Below are 27,744 nucleotides of genomic sequence, written 5' to 3' on the forward strand. Positions count from 1 at the left end.
TTATTCTATTTTGATACTACCCAAAAACATTAAAAGATGTTTGTTATTTACTAAAGGAAAACTTTGAGAGGCATTTTTGGATCAGTCCAAAAGGGTGGGCATAGGTTATTAACAAGTCATTATATTTCTAGGGGACCATGAAATCCACAAGCTGTTTCAAGAAAAGAATATTAGTGACTGTATACAATAAAAAAGAATCCGATGGTTTTGTCATATTGAGAAAATAGATGAAAACAGATGCACAAACTAGATCTCTAGTGGCCAATGTCATGGTCAACGAAAACAGGGAGATCGAGTTAAAGATGGAGAATGAGGTTAGAATGAGGAAAATGAATGTGGGAATGAGGGAATGAGGATGTTAAAGAATGAGGTTAGAGAGATCGCAAGATTTTGAAAAAAAAAAAAAAAAACTCATTATATATTTTAATATATTGTGAAAATTAAAAATAACGGAATGGATAAAAAAATTTACCAAATTAGCAGGAGTCTCTTGCCAACTTCATAATCGCTTCCCTAAATGCAGAACTGCTTTTCTAAGTATTTGCATAATCGCATAATTGCTTTGCGAGATGTCTATATTTTCCATAAAATGACTGAACTGTTTGGTTTCAAACTATACAACTATTGTAGCTTTATTTAAAGGAATTTTGTTAATATGTTAATCGTATCATAATAGATTATTTCCAAGATTCACTTCTACTTGAAAAAAAAATTAACTAAGAGAATTTAGTTTGTGTGAATCAAAAAGAGGAAATTAATGAAAAGTAATTTCACTCGTTGACGAGACATAACAATTTAAACAGAGAACGCTTCTTATTGCTTTTTATCAGATTTTTGAATTTTTAAAAATTTTAATATGAATGATGTTAAGATCTCTCTCCTTCTGTTTTGCTACTTTTGATCGACATTCACCCGAACGCGAGTTTATAAATAAAAGAAATAAAGATCTCGAGAAGAAAAAAATAACTGTTTACAGCAATAGTTAAATAGTCATTTTTAAAGAAACAAAATCATGAAAAAGAGCTTAAATTTGCGATAACTTCAGAAGCAATCAAATTTTCGAAACAAAATTTGCATTAAATTCACAAATAAAAATGGTTTTTTAGCACGCCTAATTTTAACTCCGTAGTTGCATCTCAGTGGGCTGCAAGTCGACCAAATATGGTATTTTTTCTCTACAAGTCTTACAGTTTGTAATTCTCTAAATGACTGTTGAATCTTTTTTTTCTAAATTTTACTTGTACTCCCTGCACTTTTTCCTACGTAAATTTGTAATTTCAAGTTTTTAAGTTTCATAAATTTTTATGTTCGGTAAAAATGTACTTGAAATTGCTTTAACATTCGAAACAATTTTAAACCGCTGCGTTGCGAGAAATCTCTGTGTTAAGTTCAAAAACAATTATAGCCCTTTCAGCATACCAAATTCTCTGTAGTTGCATTCCTGAGACCTGAAAAGTGGCCCGTATGCTATTTTTTAGTCAAGTTTAATGTCAAGTTTAATAGACGAGTTTAATAATGATAAAATTTAATTCTAGAACTAATAATGAAGTACTACTTTTTTTAATTCTATCGAATCCCCAATATAATTTTCAACAATCTATCGGAATTTCAAGCTAAGTAAAATTGTTTTTGCGCAGAAAGACAAAATGTAACGTGAAGTTAAACGATCAGAACTGCAGCTGGCGTTACGATTCTTAAATATAGAAAGGAACTATTTAATAACATGTTTATGTTTATGACGAACATATGACAATTTTTTTTGAACAATATTGCTTGAGAGTACCTGCTTCTTTCAAACAAACAACGAAATTTTTAAGTAATATTTTCTTGTGAAAATGTTTGTTATGATTTTATTTTAATTATCTCTATATTACTTTCACTTTAGTTATTTTAATTAAATTTTAAAAGGTACATTAAAAAGCTTATTCTTACTTATTTACTTTTATTTACCTGAATTTTCAATTTTTTAAATTTCAGTTCCCTCATGCTTGTAATAACGAATTTTCACTAGATATTGTCAAAACCACACGAAGTAATTTTGTTAAAAGTCATAAAAGCCTTTTATGTTTAGAATTCAAGAGAATTTTGTTCCTACACTGTAAAAATTCAGAATCAAATTATGGTAAAAAGTACCGACACTCAGGGCCTTTCAGGGTTTTCACCGGATCATGATACGGAACAAAAAATATTATATATCATTATTTTTACAGTAATAATTACCATAAAATTATTGAATCACTTTTACTGAATAAATATTACTGTAAAAATTACGGTAAAATAATTTACGGTAAAAATGGGCTTTACGGATGATGCACCCAAAGTGTATACCTAAAGTACTTTATACCGTAATTTGATGCGGAATTTTCTAAAGTGTATACTTTAGAATGAATGAAGCGAAAGTTAACTAATGAATGAGTGATTGAAATTTTAAATCTCGAATCTAACTCATCTTTTATTCTCAGACATTCAATTGTTTTGATATATCACATACCAAAGAATTAAATTATCTGAATTAGTTTTTATAAATTTCTTAATAAATGGTGTAACATTTATATTTTACAGAAACAATTAAAATTAAATTAAACTTCAAGCTTTTTATAGATTAAAACATTTTAATTTCCTGTAAATAATTTCCAATCAAAGTAATGGTAGCGATTATAAAAGTTTTTTCAAATCCAATTAATAGCTGGCATTGGCTGTTATTTTATATATACGGCTGAGTGTATGAAAATTTAAAGCATTTATTATGTTGCGACCATTTTTCCAATGATCTTAATTTTATTTTTAGTTATTATATTAAAATATATTGTCTTTTAACATTGTTCGTTCTTGAGGCATTTTTTTTCATTGAAATTAATCTAATAGTTAATATTAACTCCGAAAAATTTGGTAATTTAAAATACAATTTCTTTCATGATAGCTTTAATTTTCGAAAAGATTCCTTAAAATATTGTGTAGCAAATTAGTTCAAATTATTTTATTTAAAAAAAGGTTATTCTTGCCTGGCTTACAATAAAGTATTAAAACAATACTGCTTTTATGGCTTTTATATTGCTTTGCAACTTTTTGATTTATTCTTTATGAGGTTCTTTCCGCTTCATTAGTTATAATAATTTATTTTAACCTGCCATTTTTAGTATTTTATAATATAATATTTTAATTTTAATTTAAAAAAAATTAATTTCTAACATTCTTAAAATTTTTAAATTTAAATTTTTTGTTCAATTCGGTAGGCATTAAAACATTATGTGAATTAGAAAAACTAACATTATTTGTGTAAAGATGATTTTCAAGCTTCTATTTTGTATTCTAAATGCATATTCTCTTTTTTTCTATAAATATGTTTTGTAAAATTTATCAAAATAAAAGCATATAAAACTTTCTAAAATGCACTATTTGATATGGAATAATTAAACATAATTAATTTCAAAACAATTGAAACATATATAAACTTTGATATAAACTTCACAATGTTGGTGAATCCAAAAATAAAAGAATAAAGTTTACGAAATCTAAAATATTTGAACGATTATTTAAATTCCGTTCAGAAAATAAAAGTATACAAATATAGAACGTCTGTCAGGTTGAAGACAAGCCTGAAATTTGTTTTGGGAATCCCACGGCTCACTCCGGTAGTAAGCCTAGCAAAGAAGAAGAAAGATAAAACTAATCACGTTTATTTGTTACCCAAAGAATCAAATCCCCTCCGCCAATGTTTGTAAAGTTCTTATATAACACAAGATAAATCTGACTTAGAATAGAGCTAGATTCTTACAAGTTTTGATATACATTTCTCAATGTTACTGCATCAAAAATGATATAGTCAAATTTTTGAAACATTTCAAATATGAGAACGATAGTCTAATTCCTTTAAAGAAATAAAACATACGAATATGAAACGTATCAAGTTTATTAACTATCCCAATAATTTTGCTTCAGTGCTTTTCGCATACGTTCGTAAACTGTGTGCAACAAGATTAACTAAACTTAAACTTTTGAAATAAACCTCTCAGTGCTAGTGAACTAACAAATAATAATGTCTAATGGTTAAAAGATCAAAAATATAAGAACCATCTACTTCTGTTAAAGAAATAAATTGTATACAAATACGAAAATCACGTTTATTTACAATGTCAAGAATCAGTGACCCTTCGCCAATGTTCGCAAACTTCTTACAAATCACGAGATAAACTGGACCTGGGACAATCTCACATTTTTCTTTGAATTTAACAGATTTGATCAAGTATCCTATACTTAAAGCATCTGGAATTCTCACGGGACGGCCCAGTGTTGCATCGAGAGGCAAAAGATATTTGATCGAGATCGGTATAGAGAAGGGGTCGGGTGTGGTGTTGCTTTTACGGTTTAGATTTTTAGCCGGAGGGAGTAGAAGGAAGAAATGATGGTGTGGAGCAAAAGAGGATGCTTACGTCGTCGGGGGATCATGAGTACACGAAATTCGCATCAATCGGCACTGTAACTTTGGATTCTTTCTCTCTGCAGATCCAGTGGATATCCTCTGGAGGACCCTTCAGGGACAGTTGTCTAGTACAGAGCATCGCTATCCCTTTCATCCTGATCCGGCGGGACGTAAACCGCCGCATCTCTTGAGGATTCTCTGCGTGGGTGTACGTTAAAAGATCAGGTTTTCATCCTCTTTTTTTAGGTACTTTCTCGAAAAATGAGTTTCAATTGATGAATTTTATGATGCTTTAGATTTTTATAAGTTTTTGGGAGCATTAAAATTGTCTTTCTTTTATTAGAAATTCGCGCATTGATTTAAACACATAGGTTAAACGTAGAGAAAAAATCTGTGCGTTGTTGATCTTTAAGAAGTTCAGTGTCTAATTTTAATGCGTTTCTATAGGCTGAATTGTATAAGAATAATTTAATTTAGCTTGTTAAATTGTTTATTGATTTATTATTTATATCAGTTGGATATTTGTGTAAATGTAGAAAACATTCAAAACGCTAAAGAGAAACTCTGATTGAAGTCTCTTTATAAGTATATTATACTAAAAAATGAATAAAAGTTATTTGGTTAATGAAATAAAATATTAAGTTATTTGGTTGTTAACATAATTGGTATGAATTTTCCGTAATAAAAATGAGTTGACGTAACTTGGGAGATTTTGGTAAATTTGATCATTGAAGAGTTGAAATATTCACACTTTTAAAAATGCACAGTAGTAAAAAACAGGTGGAAAATTAGAATTGAAATTCAGATATTTTGGCATTTTTAAGTGGCATTTTTACATAGTATAATTCAGTTTCAGTATTTTTCCTTTTGTAAAAGCAGAAAAATCAAAAATTTTTTAAACTTTAAAGCATTTTCTTCACAGAAATAAAACAGTTAGGTAAGTTATACATGTTTTTACCATAATGAAATAAAATATCCTTTAAAAATAATGTTCATATCTTAATACATTACACGGAGAAAAAAGAATGCCATGCTCTGAACCTATTTTTATCTAAAAGTCTGTTTTTATGTTATGCTCAAAAGTATTATGATAAAATTACCAAATTTTACAGCATTACTAAATTTTATCATATTTTATAAAACCATATTTTATAGTTAATTTTTCCAAAATCATTACTAAACCGCTTAGGTTAAAATTACTGAGCTTCTTGGAGCTCCCATAGAGACAGAAACATGGTAAATTTTACACATTCTAGTTGTTTCGCCCTTACTTTTTCCCTCAGTTTACAAAATTATCCGAATGTAAAGTTTTATCATCACGTGAAGGAAGAATAAATTTAAAGGAAACGGCACGGTGTGAAAAAAAATTCATAATCGAAATTCCCGATGTCATTTTTTTCCACTTATAATATTTCTTCGAAAATATCGTAATTACTTTCAATTTCGTAAAATTTCGATCTAAAAACAATTCTGATGTGAAACAGGTTAAACATTATTGAAATAATAAAAAAAGGATAAATCAAATAAAATAAAAAGAATGAAAGAAGAAAACTCTTTCGAAAATTGTCTACCTAGTTATGATATCAACTCTTTCTAACATTTCACTTTCCCACATAACCCCAACCCTTCTACTCAAGCCAAAAAGAGAAACTTTACATCGAAAAGAGCTTCCAATTTGATTATTTCTCCACTAAGGCGGCTTTGCACAAAAGAATATATGTAAATAAAAGTAAAAGAACCCTTTACTTTGTTGGACTGTCTTTGTCCTCCAGTAAAGGGGTAAACACTGAAAAGCCCTCGATAGGGTTAAAACGGGTAAAGGAATCTGCGATATCAGCTTGTTTGGATAAAGTTTAAAACAGACTCTTACTCCTATAGGTTAAACAAGTCAGTGAGTCTGAATGCACAAATGTGAGAAGGAGGACACGTTGTTACTGCTTGAATAGAATTTCTCTTTACTGCAGAGTGTAAATTAATTTATTAGGGTTGTTACTAGGGGAAGCGATTTAGGGAAAAGTGTTATTCGAATCTCGTTATTTTAATGGAATTTTGAATAGGAGGGAAATTCTGCGCTTTGTTAGGGAATATTTTGTTTGAATTGGTTTGGAAAAAAAAATGATGGTTGATAGTAGTTGTTTACGAAAACTCAAATTATATTTGGTTGAGTAACTTTATTAGTCTTTCAGTGATCATGAAAAACGGCTTCCAAAGTAAATTTTTTTGGGTACAAAATATGTTGTGTTTGTAAGCATATTCTTTTGTTCCGAAATATTCTGTTTTTTTAAATTTGAGTTATTTTTATTTATTGATTGTTGGGAAAGAAAATACTGCACCTTTGAATTAGGAATGCTTCATAAAAGATTGAATATGTCAGCAATTTTTTAAAACTTTTATATTAATACACTTTTGTGAGTTTCAGGGTGGAATTTTACAACAATAATTACAGCCATTCCGATTTTAATTTATTTTAAACGGTATTTCCGACCATTTTTGACCAGTTCGAGAAGTTTGGTTGTCATCATAAGATTTTATCGTTTTCCGATCTCTACAAGCGAAATTTATTTTTAATCAAGCTTTTGATTACATAGCGATTAACTAGAAGGCTCAAATTTCAGATGAAACTTTCTGCTAGATGACAATACAAATTTCGATCGTGTATTGATTTAAAAGCATCAAAGCTGCTTCTATAAGACTCTTCTGTTTTGTCAAACTGGTTCTGGTATTTTAAATTTCGACTTTATAGTAAATGATTTCGGTAATCATTAGTCAGATATCTATAAATTTTTATTTATTCAATTAAATATTTCTTCTTAAATTTAATGTTTGTATTTCTTAATTTAAGAATTGGAAAAGGATTCCAAATATAGGCATGGAGAAAAAAATTCTGGTAAAATTACCAAAATATACAGTTGCTAAATCTTTCATTTGGTAATTTCTCCGTACTTATGGTAATGATTTACCAGAAATTTTGATCTTCAAAATTATAGTTTTCAATACCACACATTGAGTAAATTTACATAACTGGAAAGTAAATTTAACTTAATATATAAATAATTTTACTCCATGCTCTAAAATATCGTGATAAAATTAATTACTGAAAATTTCATCATAACTGTAATTTTTTTACGAATATTTGGTAGTTTTTGGTAATTTGGTCAAGTCCTTTTATCAAACAAAAATAATAATATACTGTTTACATTTCTATGGTTTATTTAAAGTCGCGGTTTATTTAAATAGCTGACAGCAGTAAGGAGACGGTAAATTACTTATTTTTTTCAATATATTTCCTGATCGGAGGAAAAATAGGCCTATATGATGCTTTCAAGTATTTTAAGAATATTATACTTGGATAAATCAAGCTATGGTGCTTATTGTATGCATCTTTTATGGGGTAGCGGGATTAATTTATTCGCTTAAATTTGTTTTCATTTTTTTTCTTAATTTTTATAATTCCGGAGAATAGTTTAAAAAGTCTTTTGAATATGAAAAGCAGATAGCACAAGTTTAAGAAAAACAGCAAAAATATACTTCCAGTGTTAAAAGCGGGATTCGATCCCAATTCTATACAGAAGGGTATTGTCCTTCCCCCAAACGCTCTGAAGCATCAAGGTAGCAGGTTCAATATCGTTGTACAGTCTTACTTATTTTTATGCTATCTGTTTTTCAATTTTTATAAGATACTAGTAATTATTTGTATTCAGCACACGAGTCTGTATATGTATCTAAAGCAAATTTATTTATATTTCGTTACACATCCAGAACTACAGTGACCACTACCATCATTTAGCATACCATTTGGCAAAAAGACGAGGCAGTTTGGCTAGTTAGGTAAGTGTAAAACAAATGATTAAAAAACGAAAAATTATTATTCCAAGTATTTATTTATTTTGTTTTGTTGTGTTATACACACAAATTTAAGCTCGTATACTAATTAAGTTTAGCCTATTCCAGTTCCAGACATTTGTTTATTTACAAATGCACATTTTTTATAGTTTTAAGGGTTGGTAGATGTTAGCTTATAGCTTATATAGAAATAAAAACAACTCAACAAAAAATAAAGTAAATAAATAAATAAGATTAAACTTCTGTTTGATGAGACCTAACATTTTCGTAAACCGGTTTAGATGCTTTTAATTTTTCATGTACTATACGATTAATCTTAATAATAATTCAGTAGATTTCAAAAGTTTTTTTCTCGATTTAATATTAATTCTCACACATATTGAGGATATATACTAATTTTAATTTTTGAAAACGATTCCAAATACACGTGTAGTACATAAAGACTGGTGATTCAGGATCTACGTGGTGCAGACTTGCTGATAAGATAAAATTTTAAATTTTTAAAATTCAGACAAAAAGTATTTAAAATCTTGTTTTAAGAGAAAGATATCAAGAAAGAATCACAGAAAAGGCGGCAAGTATTATCTTACATTGCCCCAAAAGAGAAAAGCTCAAAACAGCCTGTTTATATTTCCTTTTCAGTCTCCTCACGCATTGGTAGAGGCCAAAAGTAAAAAACTATAGGAAATCCCTCAGCCGAAATCATACAGGAAAAAAAAAGAAGTAACAGAAAATCTGTACGTGCCTTAAATGTGAGCCCTAGACTTTATTGAAAGCACGTGCCAAGCTTTGTTGTGTCTTGTCTAGCCTAAATCCATTACTGTAATCAGGGATCTTCATGTATTCGGGTAGAGCAGGAATAAGGGATTTGCAACCACGTTGCATTTTCTATCTTTCTCCCTGTTGAAGCTTTGTGATGTATTTAAGAATAGTCGTCTTTTCTTTCTAAGTTTCGTTTTTTTTTCCTCCTCCCCCTTTGCTTCATGTTCTTTTTGATAGATTATTTTGAAAGTGTAACGTTATTTTTATGTTTGAAAATACGCTGCCGTCATACGTCAGCATTTAATTTTTAAAAAAAAACTAAAGTCGAGTCTTTGAAGCTCGCACAGCATGTTTTCATTTATTTTCATGCAAAACAATATTATAAATGACGAAAAAAGAGGAAAATAATGCTTGGTATATAATTTGAATATAATCACAATTTATAATTTAATTTTATATTCCGTAAAGTATTTATAGATATGTAAGTTGACAAAAATAAAAATTCCTTTCTCATGTTGGCAATCAGCAGCTTGAAACAAATATTAAAAAAATATTGTAAAAAATGTAAGCATAAAACATATAAGCTGGAAAAAAAACTGTTAAACATATAAGCTGGTAAAAAAAAAGTTAAAAGGGAACCGCTTGTACAATCAAAGAGATTGCGCAGATTTTTTTGTTTAAATTATGCTTACTAATTTACTTAGGATATATATTAGTTTAGAGCTCTATTATAATAATAGTGTTGTTTGATAATGTACACAGGAGAGTTTGGTGCTTTAATGAAACTACAAGGGAACAAATTTAATGGATATAGGCTTAGAAATACTGTAGTAAGAGTGCCAGTTGTATAGGCATTTCAGGGTGTAATCCTTTTATTCTGTAGTTGTCGTGTATTCAAACTCCGAAATAAACAACTGTTTTGATGTAGAAATTTTAAAATTTTCCAGGACTGCCCGCTTTTTAGCTACTTATATTGAATCAAGTTGATCATCTATTCAAACTTAAAGTTTCTCCATTCTAAAATACTAACTTTATTTTTAACTGATTTATTATTATACTTTATATTTTCTTAATTCTTTCTTCGTATTTGATAGAAGTTTTTCAATAAAGGAATTATGCGTAATGCCCTTCTAGTAAGTTAGATAAGTACTAAAATATACCTATCAGTCATTATTAAATAGTTCAAATTGCACCCACAAGTTAAACAAGTTAAACTCAACAGTTACAAATTGAAAAGTTCACTAAAAACTTTTTTTTTTTTATCAGAGGAGGAATCTTTAACAAGCAAAGTCAACAAGCATTCAATAAAATGTCAAAAATTCAGATTAAATGTTTTAATTTTTAATATATATATATCAGTTTTACACAAATAAACATTTAAAGATAGAATGAATATTTTTTAATACTAAATAATTTAGCTGAAAATACTTATCTGAAAATATTTTCCGACAGTATTAAACGCAATGAAAATTAACTCCAAGAAGAAAAAAAAAAGAATTAATAAATTAGATTTATAAAAAAACCCCAATATATGTCATTTACACACAATAGCGGAAACTTCCATAAAGCTGATTAAAAAAATAAGCTGCATGTAGATTTCTTTTTTTCTGAGAACCATTTTATATTTCGAAAGAAAATTTTTTTTCTGATCTGCTTGAATATAAGTAATTTTCATGAACAATAATTAAATTATTTTTGCCCTGATTTAGTAGATATCTAAAAAAAAAAAAAAAAAAAAAAAAAAAAAAAAAAAAAAAAAAAAAAAAAAAAANAAAAAAAAAAAAAAAGAAAAAAAAAAAGAGAGAGAGAAAGGGGAAAAAAAATCCCTCACAGAGTGGCATCTAACAGTAGCTGTCGATGTGACCCCTTCCCCAGAAATGTGACGTGAAAATTACAGCTATCCCGTCGGATATGCACGGCGATTTTGCTGTCACAATGCATTTTCTTATCCCTTTCTAAAAAACACGCAGAAAAAATTATAATTATGGATGTCCCATGGATGTACTTTAGAGGGTAGAGGTTAGTTGTAAAAAGGTCAAATGTTCGATATTCTAAGAGAAAAAAATACAATTCAAAAAGTTACAGAAACAGTTTTTATTTCACTCCGATTCTCTTGTTAGAGAGCTTGAAAGATTGACATTACACCAAGTTGCAATCTCTCCTCCTTCTTTCCCCCTAGAAAGGGATTTTGTTTAGAGTTAAAGTAAGGTAAGTCATTTTTATGACATGATACAAGTTATTTGAGTGACATCCTTCAAATAACAGAAATAAAAATTAAACGGCAATTACTCTGATTGATAGACTAAACGCTGAGAAAAATTGAAGTTGTGGTTTGTTAAGTTTTGAAGATGATAACGACATGTTATTAATTAAATAAAACAATTAGCATCAATTGGGTTTATTAATTTTAATAGCAATGGTTAGCCTTTTGAACAACAGCAATTTAAAGGCAAAATAAGGTTATTTTTTCTTCGAAAATTTGCTAGCGTAAAGATAAAACTGAATCATACAGTATTTGTTTTCACTTATCTCCTTTTATTTTGTACTTACCAAAGTGCTTAATAAAATTAAACTTTGTGTAAGCTAACCTATCTATGAATTATGTTTTAAAATTCTTTGAGATTTGTGCTGAGAGATGAAATTGTAACTTCCTTTTTGCTGTTTATATTTCATTCAATACTTATTTTATTACTTAAATTCATATAAAAATGTTTTTCAGAAAGTAACAACAGAAAACAGTTAAGGTTAAAAAAAGCAATAATTCAATCGGTGAAACTGGGCTTAAAATTTTTCTCTTTGAGTTTCTTTTTTTATTTTAGGAAAATTTATCAACTTATTGGACTGCAAATAGTAAATCAAAGCAAAAGAATTGCAGTAGTGATGAATGAAGATCATAATACAATATTTTCGAAACATCTAGTATCAGCCATAATCATTAGTCGTAACCGAAGGACGAAATGTGCATACTGCAAAACATATCTGGAAAAAAAAAAAACGAAAAAAAACGAAAAAAAAAAAAACAGAGAAAAAAGGACAGCGTTATCTATGGGAAAGTTTTTGAACTAAAACGAGGAAATACAAGAGAAAAAAGCTTATGCTCTTTTACATTAATTGCAGTAAGATTGTTTTTTACCTTCACGGTTTTCCTTAATAAATTACAAAGAGGTTCAAACCTTTATCTGCCGTAAACAAATTATAGTGCATCCCTGAAATAAGTTGCTGGCATTGGAGCTTTTTCAATTTTTATCCGATGCAATCAAAAGTTTAAAGTTTGTCTGTACTTATTAATATAAATTTGTTACATGAATATATTGTGTTAATAGTTTTATATCAGTATATCTGTTAACATGTTTCTTTTATAAAAATTGCTGAATATTTGTTTTAAAAAAAGATTTTTGTTTTCAAAAAATTATCACTTTAAAGAACAAAAACTACCTCAAATACTACTGCATTAGATTGACAGTTTTCAAAAGTTTATTAACATTATACATAAATGGTAATCTTATAATACATACATAAATCTGAACACAAATGTATATTGCAGCATTATCCTAAGCAGTTAATACATTTTTTAAAAATATATGAGTAGGTTGAATCTTATTATAGCGTAAACTTCCCGCATCATTGATGTGATATTAAGGTGAAACATATCGAAATACTGCATTAATAAAAAAGACGGTAGTACAATTACCAACTGTTTCTCATTCGAAATACTATCTTCTTGATATTACGGTCAAATATTCTATTTTTCTTAAAATCTATTAAGCAGCAAAATCGCAGGATTAACTATTATAAGTAATGATATTATTATTATGCATATTACTATTATGATATTACTATTATGTATAGTTCTAAATTGGACAGATTTTTCAAAAATTTAGTTAATAGATCAATTTGCGTAATAAGTTTTATATAATTTGCTAAATAGTATTTGTAAATTAGGTAATAAGTAAGCCAATTTGTTAAATAATAAAGCCAAGAGTTACGATAAAGAAGAATTAAGTGAGCAAACAATGCAATTTAGAAAATAAAAAGAAGTAAAATGATAATTCCCAACCAATAGTCATGCAATGAGCCTATGCAGTTTTCAACATCCACTCGTTTGACATATCTTTATGATTTGTTCAAAAATGATTAAATTTAAATGTTATTTTTTTATTTTTTTATTACTAATCATAATTATTTTAGTTCTAATCACTCCTCATTCCCCCCTCCTCAAAAAAAAAAAGAAAAGAAAAGGGAGGGAGAGAGGCTGCTTAGCAAATATATATAAATTTATTCACAAATGTTGACTTCAATATATGTGATAAGAGTATACCATGTACGAAAAGACATACAAATATCTACATATACGTATACATACGTGTATATATATGCATATATATATATATATATATATTGATATAAATTATAAGTTACGTATTTAAAAGCAAAATTGATAGATAAACAATAATAACTCGCATAAAGAAAAAGTAAAAAATTGATGCCAACGATCCTTGATTAAATTTGCTATTAGGTAAAAAATTAATTAAAAAATTAGTTTAGTTCTAAAAAGCAGAATTGAGGGAGAAATGGTACTTATTCTGTTAGTAGAACCATTAATACTGTAGCACTAATCAGATTAAGAGAAGTGTAACAAATCTTTAAACTATTATTGATGCCAATAACAATTTATATTGGTTATTAGTACTGACTGAAATAAAAAATATGCTCTTTACTCTAAGAATAATAATACAAAAATAATAGAGAAATGATACTAACTCGCTTTGGAGAAACGTAAAAATTCGCCATACCATTATTGACGCCAATGATGCTTAATTGATTTTGGTAATAGAAACTGCTGGCATTAAGTTGCAGATTTAAGAGGTACCAAGAGTAAAAATACAAATATAATGTATTATATTAGTTATATAATACATTATACCTATATTTAATTTTATTTTAGAATTGGATTGCTTTAATTTTCTTTTTACCAGAAACTATACCTTACTGTAATCTCAACAGATTTCTTTTCTATGTGGTTTGTGAAAATGACTATCTCCTGTCACTGAGTCAAAAGATTGACTTAACTGCTAGCATCGTTAAAGTGAGTTTTCTTTATTTTTCTCTTGTTAAGAGTAAATATGATTTTTTTTAGTTTTAAGAACTAGTGATTTGAACATATCAAGTTCTTAGAGAATAACCCGGGTTTAACTGAAATTAAATGTCAGGAATTATTTCTGCAAATATTACTGTCGGTACTCATATATATTCATTCAAACAATGTTTTTGAATATAAATACAGTCATCGACTCACAAAAAATTCAAAGTGAAAAAAAATATTCCCATAAATATTTTTAATCTAATTTCTCGTATTTATGTATTATTAAATGAAGTTAATGGTCTATTTTTATAAACAAAGCTCTAAGTATCGGGAAAGAAAGTGGATATAATTAATAAAAAACAAAAAAAAAAGTAAAATATAAATCTTAGTTATTGAATCACCCATACAAAAGGATCCCGGAGTGGCAGGGCAGGGATTCAGTTTCGAAATTGTGCTTTTCTGCAACACCTGACGTTTTTACCACACTTCATGCCGTTTTATCGCTGGTCCTCAACTCCCTCTTCACAAGATTTTGCCTGTCAATCAAAGAACGGGGAGATACTGATAATCAACCAGGTTTGTTGGGTCACAAGCTTTCCTGCCTTGTAACAGCTTATTTTCCCTACTTTTTTTTCTTCTTCCTCCTGCCTATTATTTGCTCTAAGTGAATATTTGCTCGGAGGTGTTTCCGTGGGTCTGATATTGGTTTTCTTATGCAGTATTTTGTAGTAGAGTGTCGTTAACTACTCATAGCGAAGGGCATTATGGGAGGAATAATACGAAATACTAGGAATATCTTAGCAAGGAAAATCTACCAATATTTATCTTTAAAATGTTTAAATATTGCATATTTGGTAAACATTATTGAATAGCTGGATGCCGGTATTGAAAAAATAAATTAACAATCAATCGGTAATGATAAACACCATGAAATAGTGTACGAAACTGAGAGACCAACACGTTTAATATGGCTAAAAGAGCCGTGATGGGTCAGGGGATAGAGCGTTCGTCTTCCAATGAGGTGAATGGGGATCGAAACCCAGTAATGCCTGGTCGATGCGAATTTCGCATCCGGTTTGCACCGACCACAGTGATGCCGTTAAATATTCTCAGTGGTAGACTGATCATGGGTTAGAGTTCCCTTGCCATCAGGCTAACCGTGCAAGGTTTTCCTGGTTTTCCTCTCCGTGTAGCACAAATCCGGTTTAGTTCCATCAAAAAGTCTTTCACGAAGGCACATTTCTCCTAATACTTGATCCAGAAGTTTCCTTGTTTTCTGGATTGGGTTCAAAATTACAAGATTACGAAGTTGAACATTAGTAGCCTTAAATCCAAAAAATTGGGTGGGTTGTTCAACGACGGTTATAAAAATAACATGCAGCTAAAATAATTACTGATTTCATTCATTATTAGGAGTAACCCTTTTTGGTCTATTATGGTTATTAAGTCATGCAAAACTAGTTTTTGAAAGATCGTCTCATCAAAATAAAGATTAACAGTTCTAAAGATCATTTGGCAGGATGTCGTTGCTTGAGGCCAACTCATGCTAGCTATAATTCATTAAAATCAAACAATTTTCTCTGGTACTTATCCTATTCAAGAAGCCGTAAAATACCTTTTTCTACAGTACCTATCTCACGTATCTTATGATTCCTAGGATTAGGGCTAAAATATTCCCTGGCACCCTCTGTCTAAATTTCGAGACTCTAGCACAAATGGTTATGGTACAACTCATTATAGCTATAATTTATTAAAATCAAACAATTTTCTCTGGTACTTATCCTATTCAAGAAGGCTTAAAATACCTTTTTTTACAGAACCTATCTCAGGTACCTTATGATTCTTAGGATTAGGGCTAAAATTTTCCCTGGCATACGCTGTCTTAATTTGAAGACGCTAGCACAAACGGATATGCAGTTATAAGAGTGACGCACACAGAGACACATAAACTCTCCTTTTTATTACAATATGTCCTCTTTATTTAGATTATTATTTCAGAGATATAAGCAAATTTCGGGAAACATAATTTCGTTCTTTTGATTTGTTCTGGAATGAAATTATAATATGGACAGTTCCAAATATATGTTGTCCACAGTATTGAATGGTCGATCTATACAGTAGACGTGATAATTTTAGCACGCAACATTCAATGCGTAATTGCAATTTTTTAAACTTTATTTGCTATGAGGATATAGCTCAGAAATTGTAGTAAATTGAGAGTTTCAAAAAATCAAAATACAGTTTTTCAATATCTAAGTTCTTTCTTTCTTTTTTTTTTGAAAATTATTGATTCTATTTTGCTCTTACAAAGGATTGTGAAACTTTTTTAATCTTTCGCATCTGTATTTGATCTGTCTTTAAAATTGGAAACACGCTTTTGAAGTTCCAATCTCTATTCATCCCTTTTATATCATATTTATAGTAATTTAGATTCCTTTTGAAATTTATTTAATAAAAAAAAATTCGCCTCACAGTTTACGACAACAATTTTTAAAAAAAATAATTAAAGTTTGTTAAAAATTCTGAACAGTTTTAAAGTTGTTAAAAGTTCTAGTATATATGATGTAAGATTAATAATATTTAATTATTTATTTTTTCAGGGTTGTAAAAGATTCAAAAATATTAAAACAACCATGATCGCTTTTTTTTTAGAGTTATTAAAAATTCGGAGGTATAAAAATCTAATTTATTCAAGGCAATAATTTATAAAAAATGAAAATTTTTCCATTTTGTTTAAAATCATAATAGTTTTAAATGATTCCGCAATGTAGGGCTCTAATAAAATAACAACATAGGACAGAAAAATCTTAAAACATAAGGTTTTTAGAAAGAAGAATTAGAAAACATGAAAAAAAAGTTTTATTTTGTCAAACGCAATCTCAGTTATTCGAGGCATGTTAGTATATCACGCAATAAACATTTTTCTTGTATATGCTAAACGAATTCAATCATATATTTTAAATCAGTTTAATTTTGAATCAAGCCTAAAATATAATATAAATCTATTTGATTTTAACACCATAATTCTCAGTTATTAGAGGTTTAAATATCACACAACGTCTTCTTGTGAGCAGTTATTTTAGAACGTTCTTTTATTATTGTCAAGTGTTTTTAGTAGCGCTTTAAGCAATGTCGAGTAGCGTTCTCACCCAATGATCATGAGTTATTTTTGCATATATTAGATAAATTTTCTAATTTTAATGTAATGTAATTTTTAAAAAAAAAAAAAAATTTACCGTGTAAAACATTATCATGTTAAGAAACTTCATAATATAGTTATCTTAAAAAATTTCATAATGTAGTTCTCTTAAAAAACTTTATATTTATTCATCTTGTCAAATCATTTTTGTAATTTTGTTTATTATCTAAAGAATCGGAAACTTACCAAATTCGATTATAAGTAAAGCTTGAGAAATTTTTGATTTATTTTGTATTTTCAATGATGTGTTAACATTCTCATTTCTGTCTTTTGTATGTGAAGTATTCATTTCAACGTACATAATCTAAAAAGAAAGCTTATGAAATATTTGATTTATCTTATGCTTTCAATGACTTATTGATTGAAAATTTATTTTTTGATTTCAGCGATTAAAAGTTTATTGATTTATTTTATGATTTCTTTTTCTAACGTTCCTCAATATGTTAACATTCTCATTTCAGTCCTTCTCATGTGAAGTTTACATTTCAACGTATATAATCTAAAAAGAAAGCTGATGAAATGTTTGATTTATCTTGCATTTTCAATGATTTATTGATTAATTAATTTATTGATTCAAGCAATTAAAATTCATTGATTATTTTGTATTCTCTTTTCGTAAAATTCTTTATGGTGATAACATTCTTATTTTAGTCCTTCGTATGTGAGGTTTTCATATATACTTACGTAATTTAAAGAGAAAACTTGTGAAATATTTGATTTATCTTATGCTTTCAATGACTTATTAATTAAAAATTTATTTTTCAATTTCAGTGATTAAAAGTTTATTGATTTTATTTATTTTGTCTTTTTCTAACGTTCTTAAATGTGTTAACATTCTCCTTTGAGTCTTGCGTACGTAAAGTTTACATTTTAACTTAATCGGAAAAAAAAAACTCGTGAAATATTTGGATCATCTTGTGTTTTCAAAAATTTATTAATTAAAAATTAATTTATTGATTCCAGTGATCAAAAATGTATTGCTTTATGTGCTTTCTTTCTCTTAAGTTCTTTAATGTGAAGTTTTCAAGTCAACTTAAACTGCAAAAATTCCCAATCAAATTATGGTAAAAATGTTCCAATTTTACCTGAACATATTACTGAATAAAAAATCTGATTTACCGCAATTTGTACAGCAATAATTACAAGAAAATCCTTGAATCACTCTAATTAACAAAATAATGCTGCAAAAATTACGGTATAATATTTTACGGCAAAAGGATTTTATAGATGATGCACCCAAAATGGCGGTACTTTATACCGTAATTTGATTCAAAATTTTTCACACTGCACACAATAAAAAACGAAAAAAATTCAGTTTTTTTTCTTAATTCGATAAATTTTTATTTTATTTCATTATAAATTCTAAACTTTGCTAAAACACTGATTTATATATCAATTTATGATTAGATATTAACTATTTAATCTTGACAAAAATTTTCAAATTAAAGAACTTAATTTAAATTAAATGTAACTACTCATTTTAAGAAAATCAAGAATAAACGAATTTTTTTCTGAAAAAAACTCGTTAAGTAATTAAGTTAATTTTAAATGCAGTACCTTACACCCAAAAAGTGAAGCGGAATCATTGAGCTTTTGAACTGTAAGCAAACTATTGGACTTGAAAAACTTGAAGCTCCTGACATATGTGAAAAGGCTCCATATGAAACAATCGTAAAAGACAGTGGGGGCTGATACCATACAAAGGGAACTTTTTTCCCCGCACCGCCCTCTCAAGTAAAGCCCCTAGGCGCCCTAAAAGCAGAGCCTAATGGACGTAATCAAGGGCACACGGGCTTTTAGAGCTCCCGCTTTTCGAGTCCCACTTTTCCTTTACTTTTTTTTATATATATTTTATCTGGGGGAGAGGAATCGGTCTCCCGGCGCATGTGTTTTCTTAAAGATCCGGGTTAATTTCATAATGTACTCCGAACCCTTTAATAGCAACCAGGGAATTGAGGGATAATAAGGAAGGGGTTATTTTTTTCTGGATAAATCTAACCATAGATTTCATTCACTTTAAGTGTAGCAGGGGCGAGTTTTTAACATAAATAAAGAGTTATTTTGTTTGATGTGATCAAAGTTCCTTACGTTTTGTGTTTGAATATTTGGGCTGGGATAAAACTAAGAATAAAAATATGTATTTAAAAGGCATCTCGAAACCCACGCAAGATTATAATTTTACGGATTTTGTGTTACAAAATATTGTCAAAAAATTGATTGATAGTTGATAATTCAGGGAATACATTTTCAGAAGTAAAAATCTCCTTTTTGACTATTCAGCAATCCTTTAGCTGCATTTCGTTAATTTTGAGAATCATTTCGCCACTGTAAACATACACTCAACAGTGAATATATAACATATTTATGTACGTAATGTGTTCTGTGTCAGGGGTGATATTGATCTACCTATATGGTTCTCTCGATAAAGTGATTATTAGAAAAGTTAGATACATTAGGCACAACAAATATTTTTTTTTTGGGGGGGGGGGAATAAAAGTGATGAAATATTTCTTTAATTCTGATAACAAACTTTCCATTGAGGAAATGACGAGAGTTATTTCGTCACTTAGACGAAATGTTTGTTGGAGCATATACCAGGAAACGATTTAGTCAAAAAAAACGAAGAAAATTTCGTGGTATTGGAGTATAATAAAAAACAACAAATGCCTGAAATATTATCTAAAATAATTAAAAGAATGACTTCATAAGTGCGTCTTTATTATTAATTCTGCATTTCTTATGCTAAAATCATCGTTGCAGGCATCGGGTGCAGGGGAGAATTTTAGCCACAATTTGTTAAATTCGTTAAAAAAGTGAAATAAAAGAGTTTAATTTGCTCGCACAAGACAATTGAAAAATGAATTCGTCTCATCATAATAATATCACACTGCAAATTAAAATTAAGGCGCTTTTACTTTTAAATTATTTAAAAAATAACATCAGTGATGTCTGCTAGCTCATGACGCTAAATATTAACGAAAAAACAAGAGGCCCTAGGAGTTTATTGCACTATTTTTAATGATATTTTTCTCTGAGCTTGAAAATATCGCGTTTGCTCAAGTTAAATCAATGTTAATGGCATGTGATGGTGATATCTAAAATTAGGACTTTTACCGTAATCTGATCAGGAATTTTTTACAGTACATGACTCAGAAAGTTGCATAGAACTCCGGCCACAGTCATACCCTTATAGTATTATGCTTTTTTGTGCTAGTGAAGCCAAACATGGTGTGATGCTTAACTAAAGCTGTTTATTTAGAAAAATTATTGTTTAAGGAAAGATAAATAATTAAAAGAAAATTTATTACTAAAATAGTGATAAAATAATATCAATTCGTACTTAAAATATTTTCTTACGTATTAATTGAAATAAAGAACAAAATTTTTCGTCTGGTAAGAAAACTTATCAATCAATCAGGAACAAAACGATTATTTTCACTATTGCCAAAGTATTTAATAATAAATAGTTAAGCTCCCTATGAATATAGTTAACGATTAAAACGTCAATGAAATGACATTTCTATTTTCCTAATACTACTATTAGCATTTTTATAAGATATAAATTTATTTCCCTGCAACGTTAAGGAAAAAAATATGCACCTTTTTTTCCGTGTGACACAAGGAAAGTTCCACAGACCCGTGTTACAACCACCCCTTTATATTATGTCTTCTGTACTGGTGTAGCCCAACTAGGGACGATAGATATTGAAGCTGAGAAAATTGCAAGTTCCGGCATGGCAAAAAGGGTGGGTGGAATTCCGGGGAAATGCAATCCGCAAAATTGCTTCCTAACCGAATTAACTAAGATTTATTATAGAAAGCGGTCGCTTCGAAAGCAGAGATTTTTCTTGCATCATTTTTTCTTATTTTCTTATTCTTTTCTTATTTTCCTCTTCTTCTACTTCATTCTTTTCTTATCTTTTTTCTAGAAGAGTTTGTTTAGATGAGAATTTTGGCCTTAGGAGTTCTTTTTTATTTGTTTGATTCTTACCCCTTTTTTTTATATGTTTGTATCTCAACCATTCCTATTTGGTGTATTTTATTGCGTTATTCCTCTTGCATCTGTAGGCATTCGTTTTATTGCGTTTTAGTTGACTATTTAACATTTTTTTTAAAACTTTCCACCGAAAGATTTTTTTTAAACAGTATTTAACTCTGTGCTTAATAATGTAAAATTACATTAAAATTTTATTATTTTATTTAATTTGAGTTTGTAATTTTAAATTAATCTTTCTCATCACTATGAATCATTTCAATGTTTGATAAATTATTTGAATTATTGTCAGGTTAGAGAAATAAATTTGTGCATCTCTATTTAATATATAGTAATTTTAATTTTCACTATTTCTATTTAAAACAATGTATAATATTATTTTCTTTCCATTTGTTGCCATTCATTTTATTATGTTTTAACTCACTGATTAGCATTTTTTTTGGAGAAAAGTTCTGTACACTTTGTTTAATATAAATGTATGCATATTAGGAAGCCCCTTCCCTTGCTCGGCTTCGTTCTTCTGTATCCTATTTTTTGCGGACCAAAATTAATTCTATTTTTTTAACTGCTACTCATTACAAAAAAAAAAAAAAAAACGTTTACCTTCTAATTTTCTTTGTTTAATTTTAAATTTAATATAAAAGACTATTGGTCAAAACCAAAAATTCAACTTCAAAAAGATGAATGGTCAAAACTACTAAAATATGATAAATCTTGTTTTCTGGATATAGGAGAACATTAAGAAGTACGATAATTTTAATCATAGCGCTTCGGAAAGGACGTTTAATAATTTAATATGGTTTTATTATCATGGTGTTTAGTAGTAAATTTAGTAGCATTTGACAGTTCTAGAATGACGTGAAAATGATCAATATGATGACTTCTATTAAATTTATTAAACACTTGTTGACTTTGCTTTTCATCGTTTTTTTTCGTAAGCTATAAAGTAACAACTACTATCCTTTTGAATTATAAAACTTTTATAGGAGTATTAATGCATGCTTAATTTGTAAATATATAAATGTCTGTACAAGGCAATTAAATCGGTAATACAACTGTTACGTATTAGGCTCAACATCCTGAAATGAAACCATGGAGATAGTGGGTTTGAATCTCGAGGAACCCTGGATGTATCTTCGTGCTATATTTCTCAAATTTGTGCTATCTGCTCTTTAAACTGAAAAGGGATTAAAGCCTTTCGTTGTATTTAAAAACTAATCTGCATATGCATGTGAATTGATAAATAAATCTCCTTACTCCCTAAAGTTGGATGAGGCAAACACCATATTTGAAATACTTAAATTAAACAAGTATAAGAAACATAATATTATTTATGTTTCTTTTCCCTTTATTAAAGAAAAAACTAAGAAAATAAATAATTTACCGTTATTTCCCTCCTATAAATCATTTTAATAAATCCCAATTTAAAATAAATTACAGCAGGATAAACAGATTATGAAGCCTATTACCATTTTATTTGGTAAAATACATAGCCGACAAAATCTTCAAATTGCTAAATGAATTATATGTTTTGAATAAGAGTCTGACTATTTTATCATAATTCTTCAGAGCATGACGGAAAATTTTTTTTTTTGTTAAATTTACTTTTCAGTGGTGTATTTTTAATGATGTGAAGTACGTAATAATAACAAAAATTTTTGAAACCTGAATTATGATAAACCATTAGCACAATAAACGGAAAAATTAACAAATAAATTATTTAAATACCGTCAATTTTAACGTTAAGTATCAGATTTCTCACAAAAATATTATTACAAAAGGCAGATTATTACAAAAATAAGCAATTAGTGAAAATGAAAATGTAAACATTTTTATCCATACTCATGTAAATTTCTTTAAAATGTACTGACAAAAATTATAATAAAATTAGAAATTTCTCGGATTTTAAAAAAAAAACAGACAATTAACTGCTTTTAAAAATTAATATTTAGGAATTCAGGTTGACACAATACAAAATATTAAATAAAAAATAATTGTATTCATGAATGTGATCTATATTATTGCAGTCAGAATGAGATTTTTTTTCTTCACATGAATTAACTTTTTTTAAAATTATTTCTAAAACTTTAGTATAAGTGTCAAGATGTTTACCCGGTAACAAATTCTCTCTTTCACTTATTACCTTCTTTGAAAAACAAAAATTTCTTGAGTTAAATAAATTGCTCTATTAAAATGGATAAATGGTCATTATTTAAAAAAGAATAAGTCGTTAAATCTCAAATTCGATATAAAGGTTCGCTAAATTGGAGTCAGACTCTTTCAGAATATTTGATAAAGGGCTTATTGATTTCTGTTTCAGACAAATTGTGCTGTTGTGTTTGTAAATAAAATTTACAATTTGTATAAATTTTTTTTCCTGCGTCTTATACAAATTTCGCCAAAATAATTGAATGTTTTATTTGTAAGATTATTCCTTTACAGAATGACAGAGAAATATGGCTGAAAGAAAAACTTATGCGATTTCTACATCTGGAGTTGACATAACCATATCAACTTCTAAACCCCGAACTGTTTACTCAACACAAAGGGGCGTTGAAATCCGGAAGTATGAACTAGGGGCTACTTCAGCCCTTATATAACGAGGGGTACGGTGTTCGTGCTCATGCCCTGTTGTATTACGCAGCTCAGTGTATTCTATGATCTAGCTGTTATGCACACGTGTTATTTGACAAGTTATTATGTGATTGAAAAATTATTTGAGTATTTGAGGGGGACCAATATATTTTAATTATGTGCGGACAAACATTATTTTACGCTTTTTCTATTTTTTTTAAAAAAATTATATGATCAATAGAAAGGGTAATTACAATATGTATGCATTGAAATTCTTTCAAAATAATTTGAGCATTTTAAATTAATACAGTTTATTTTAGATCAATAATTTTTTTTTAAAAGTAGATTTATTTATGAGGATATTTATTTACATTTAAACAAATTTAATTATAAGTGATGCTTTTATAATTATTTAAATATATTCAGTTATATTTAAATATATTCGTCTTCATTTAAAAATGTTTATTTAAATTTGTACATTCGAAAAATTAAATGAAATACTTTCGCAGTTTGCTCGGGACATAGAAAGAAGATTTCGTAAGAAAGAATAATAATAATAATAACAAATAAATAAAAGCTGCGCTGTAAAAAAAAAACAAAAAAAAAAAAAACGGAAAAACGTTTTTTTATACCAAAAATGGTGACGACTACTTAACAACAAAACATTGTAGTGCAACGCTACAGATAACTCTTAGTTATTTGTGTTATTATCATCAGAACCAAGGACAGTTCTCAGCGTAGTGAAACTCCAAGAAAGTTTTTTTCAATTTTTTTAACATTATTTAGTCTGAAGTAGCTGTCCCCATTTTTAGTATTCGATTATATTAAAATTTATAATTACAGTAAGATATAATATACATAAGAGTCAGTAAAGTTATTTTTACGATATAGTATAAAGTAGGAGTTATTAATGTCAGATACATATGCACACTAATTTGGAAAATAAAATTAGATTTGTTATCAAACATACGCACTGCACAGGGAGAACACTAAGATGAATTCTACAGAGACCTAAAAATAAAAAAATAAATATCCTTACTACACAAAAACATCTATACAGGTTTTAATGGCGATCCTTTGTTTCCGTAAATGTATAACAGCATGAAGACAACAAATTCTTGTCAACTTGTTTTCTAATGTAAACCATATACAGATGATATTCAAAGTGCGGAACCCAAAATATTTAACGGTTGGAGTTCATGCGTTTGAGCTTGGTGCAAACTTTTACTATTATAAGTGTTTAGATTAAATTACAAGCTTTAAATTTTATATCAAGACTAGATTCGAAATGAAGACTTGATTCAGTTTTTCTTCAGACACTGTTTTGGGTTGTTCAACATCAAATTCGGAGAGATAGTGCATCAGTTTTCACAGTGTACTACAGTGTTTTACAGTATCTAAATTATGCTAAAATTATTGTTTTCGGCAGCGAAAATTCACAAATGGTGTGACAAAGTGATTTACAAATCGCGTAGGAGCTTGGTTTACGATATCGGCATTATTAGTGTTTAAGTTTTACTACACTTTTTAAAGTGTATATGAACGTTTAATGTTTTAAATTGGCAACAATTTCATTAGTTTTCATTGAAATATTAAATGGTGTACACTTTTACAGTTAATGGCTAAAATAATAATTATCAATTGTTATCGATAAGCGATTATTGATAAAATATGTTTAATTTAGTTCCTTTCCATTTCGATAATGAATAGAGAAAAAGTTTTTAGTTTGCTTTTCCCATTTATACTAATTATTCTTAGTATACTTAGGAATCAGTAATTTTTTGCAAAAATTAAAAAGTAATTATGTTTTGCCAGAGGGTTATTTGATGAAGCTTGATCATTTTGACTTAAGTTGAATTAATTTTAAACATAAATGGATTCACAAATATTTTAAAGTACTCCATAATTAATATGTTTGATATTTAACTTTTTCCAGAAGAAAGAAAGTAATTCTACTAAAAAGTATGATTATTTAAGAACAGTAATTAAATTTAAATATTTGCCTTCATAATTAAGTTAATGATAATGGCAATGTGTGTTAAGATAGGCTTGCAATTAGTCATTTAGTACAAAAGTAATAATCATTCGTCATTAAAATAAATATTAATTAAAGTATTTGCCAAGAATAATGTGATTAAGCTATAAAAGGCCACGAAACAATTAAGTCAACGTTAATATTTTATTGGATTACAGATAATGATACACAGTTAGGCAGAGTGTTTTTTTTAAAAAAGAAATATCAGCTTCAAAAACTAATGGTATGAAAGTATCTATTTTAAATAGTTTAAATAATATGTAACAGAATATAATATTTGAATTTTGAAATCTCAGTTAAATATTTGATTGCTTTTAAGCACAATAATTAGCTTTTAAGCATAAAAGTGTTAAGGCGTTAGTTTTATCAAAGATTTTTATTTCGCAATTACTTTGCAAAATTAATTTAGCTAATGGCTACATTAATGGTTAAGTATGTATTTTCATTTAACATTAAGACAATTGAAATTTAGGATTTTTTTCCACTTTACTAATATAAGTTGTAATGCATTTTCTAAGTTGTATTTAAAAAAATTGTCATTATGCTAAATTTAATGCTAAAATGTTTTAAATATGATTATAAAATCATAAAAGAAAATTCAATCTTTATAGTTAAACACTTATAACAGTTTTTAAGAACTTTTGTTCGCTTTGTTTTATTTACAGTAACTGTAATGTTTCAAAGTATGGTTATCTTTTAAATTCTTCTTTCGTCATTCAAACCATATTTTTAAAAATTTCGATTAACATTCTATCCTTGAACATACATTTTTGAAACAGACAAATTTTTGAATTACTAAAAAAAAAAAAAATGGTTTAACACTGAAATTAAAAAAACAACCATAAAACTAAAAATATTAAATCAAAACATATTATCTCTCTTGCAGATGCATAGTATTGTGTACTGAAGCTTAAAAAGTGTGATATTATAGACCAATTTCACATCATATTTGATTTATTTAAGATTATCTGGACTGAACTAGAAAGTTCCGCCTCCTACACGCTATCACTCACCAACTCTCTACAGTAATAAATAAATTATTTTATCAGCAATTTTTCACAGTGTTGGCAAAAAACAGTTCATTCTAGGGTAGTTGAAACTATTCAGTTATATGTGTACTAAAAAGAACTAGATTTCTTTAGCTTTCCATGAACAAACACTTCCCGACCTTTCCAAGATATATTAAGGAAAATAAATAAGTTTGCTCGATAAATATTTTTTAAAATTACGTTTAAAATTTCAAGTTTATTGTTATAAACCTTTTGGTAAGTTCATAACGTTTACTTTATATTTTTGAGTACCAAACAAGCTGATGTATTAAATACAATTTGTGCATGCATTATCATATTATACATAAAGCTAAGCTGATTGTTAAATTCAAAATAATTTTACGAATCTCTTTAATGGACATTTATAAAGGATATATTAATGTAATTAGCATATTAAAATCGGCAATGCGTTATAAATTTATTCTAAAATGTAGTGTAATAAAGTAATATCATAAAATTACGCTGCAATAAAGAAACAACTCTTTTAGTTTAAAACTCTCAACTTTAATTAAACTCTTAACTCTTAACAAAAATTTAGCAGCGCAGAGTAGAATAAGAAAAATAATTATGCAGGTAAATATCTTTAAATGTTGTTTCAAAATTAATTTAATAGGAAAACAATATCTTCATGACTTCTATTAGTTTTATCCTGACGACAACCAAACAAATATGGAAGTCAGTGAGGAGAAACTAGTTCCTAAGATGAGATTTTAAAGCCAATAAAAATAATCTGACTACAATATAAGACACATTTATTTCAATTATATAAAGAAAAGTTTATTTTA

Source organism: Parasteatoda tepidariorum, chromosome 7 (genome assembly GCF_043381705.1).
Source record: "Parasteatoda tepidariorum isolate YZ-2023 chromosome 7, CAS_Ptep_4.0, whole genome shotgun sequence".
NCBI lineage: Eukaryota > Metazoa > Arthropoda > Arachnida > Araneae > Theridiidae > Parasteatoda > Parasteatoda tepidariorum.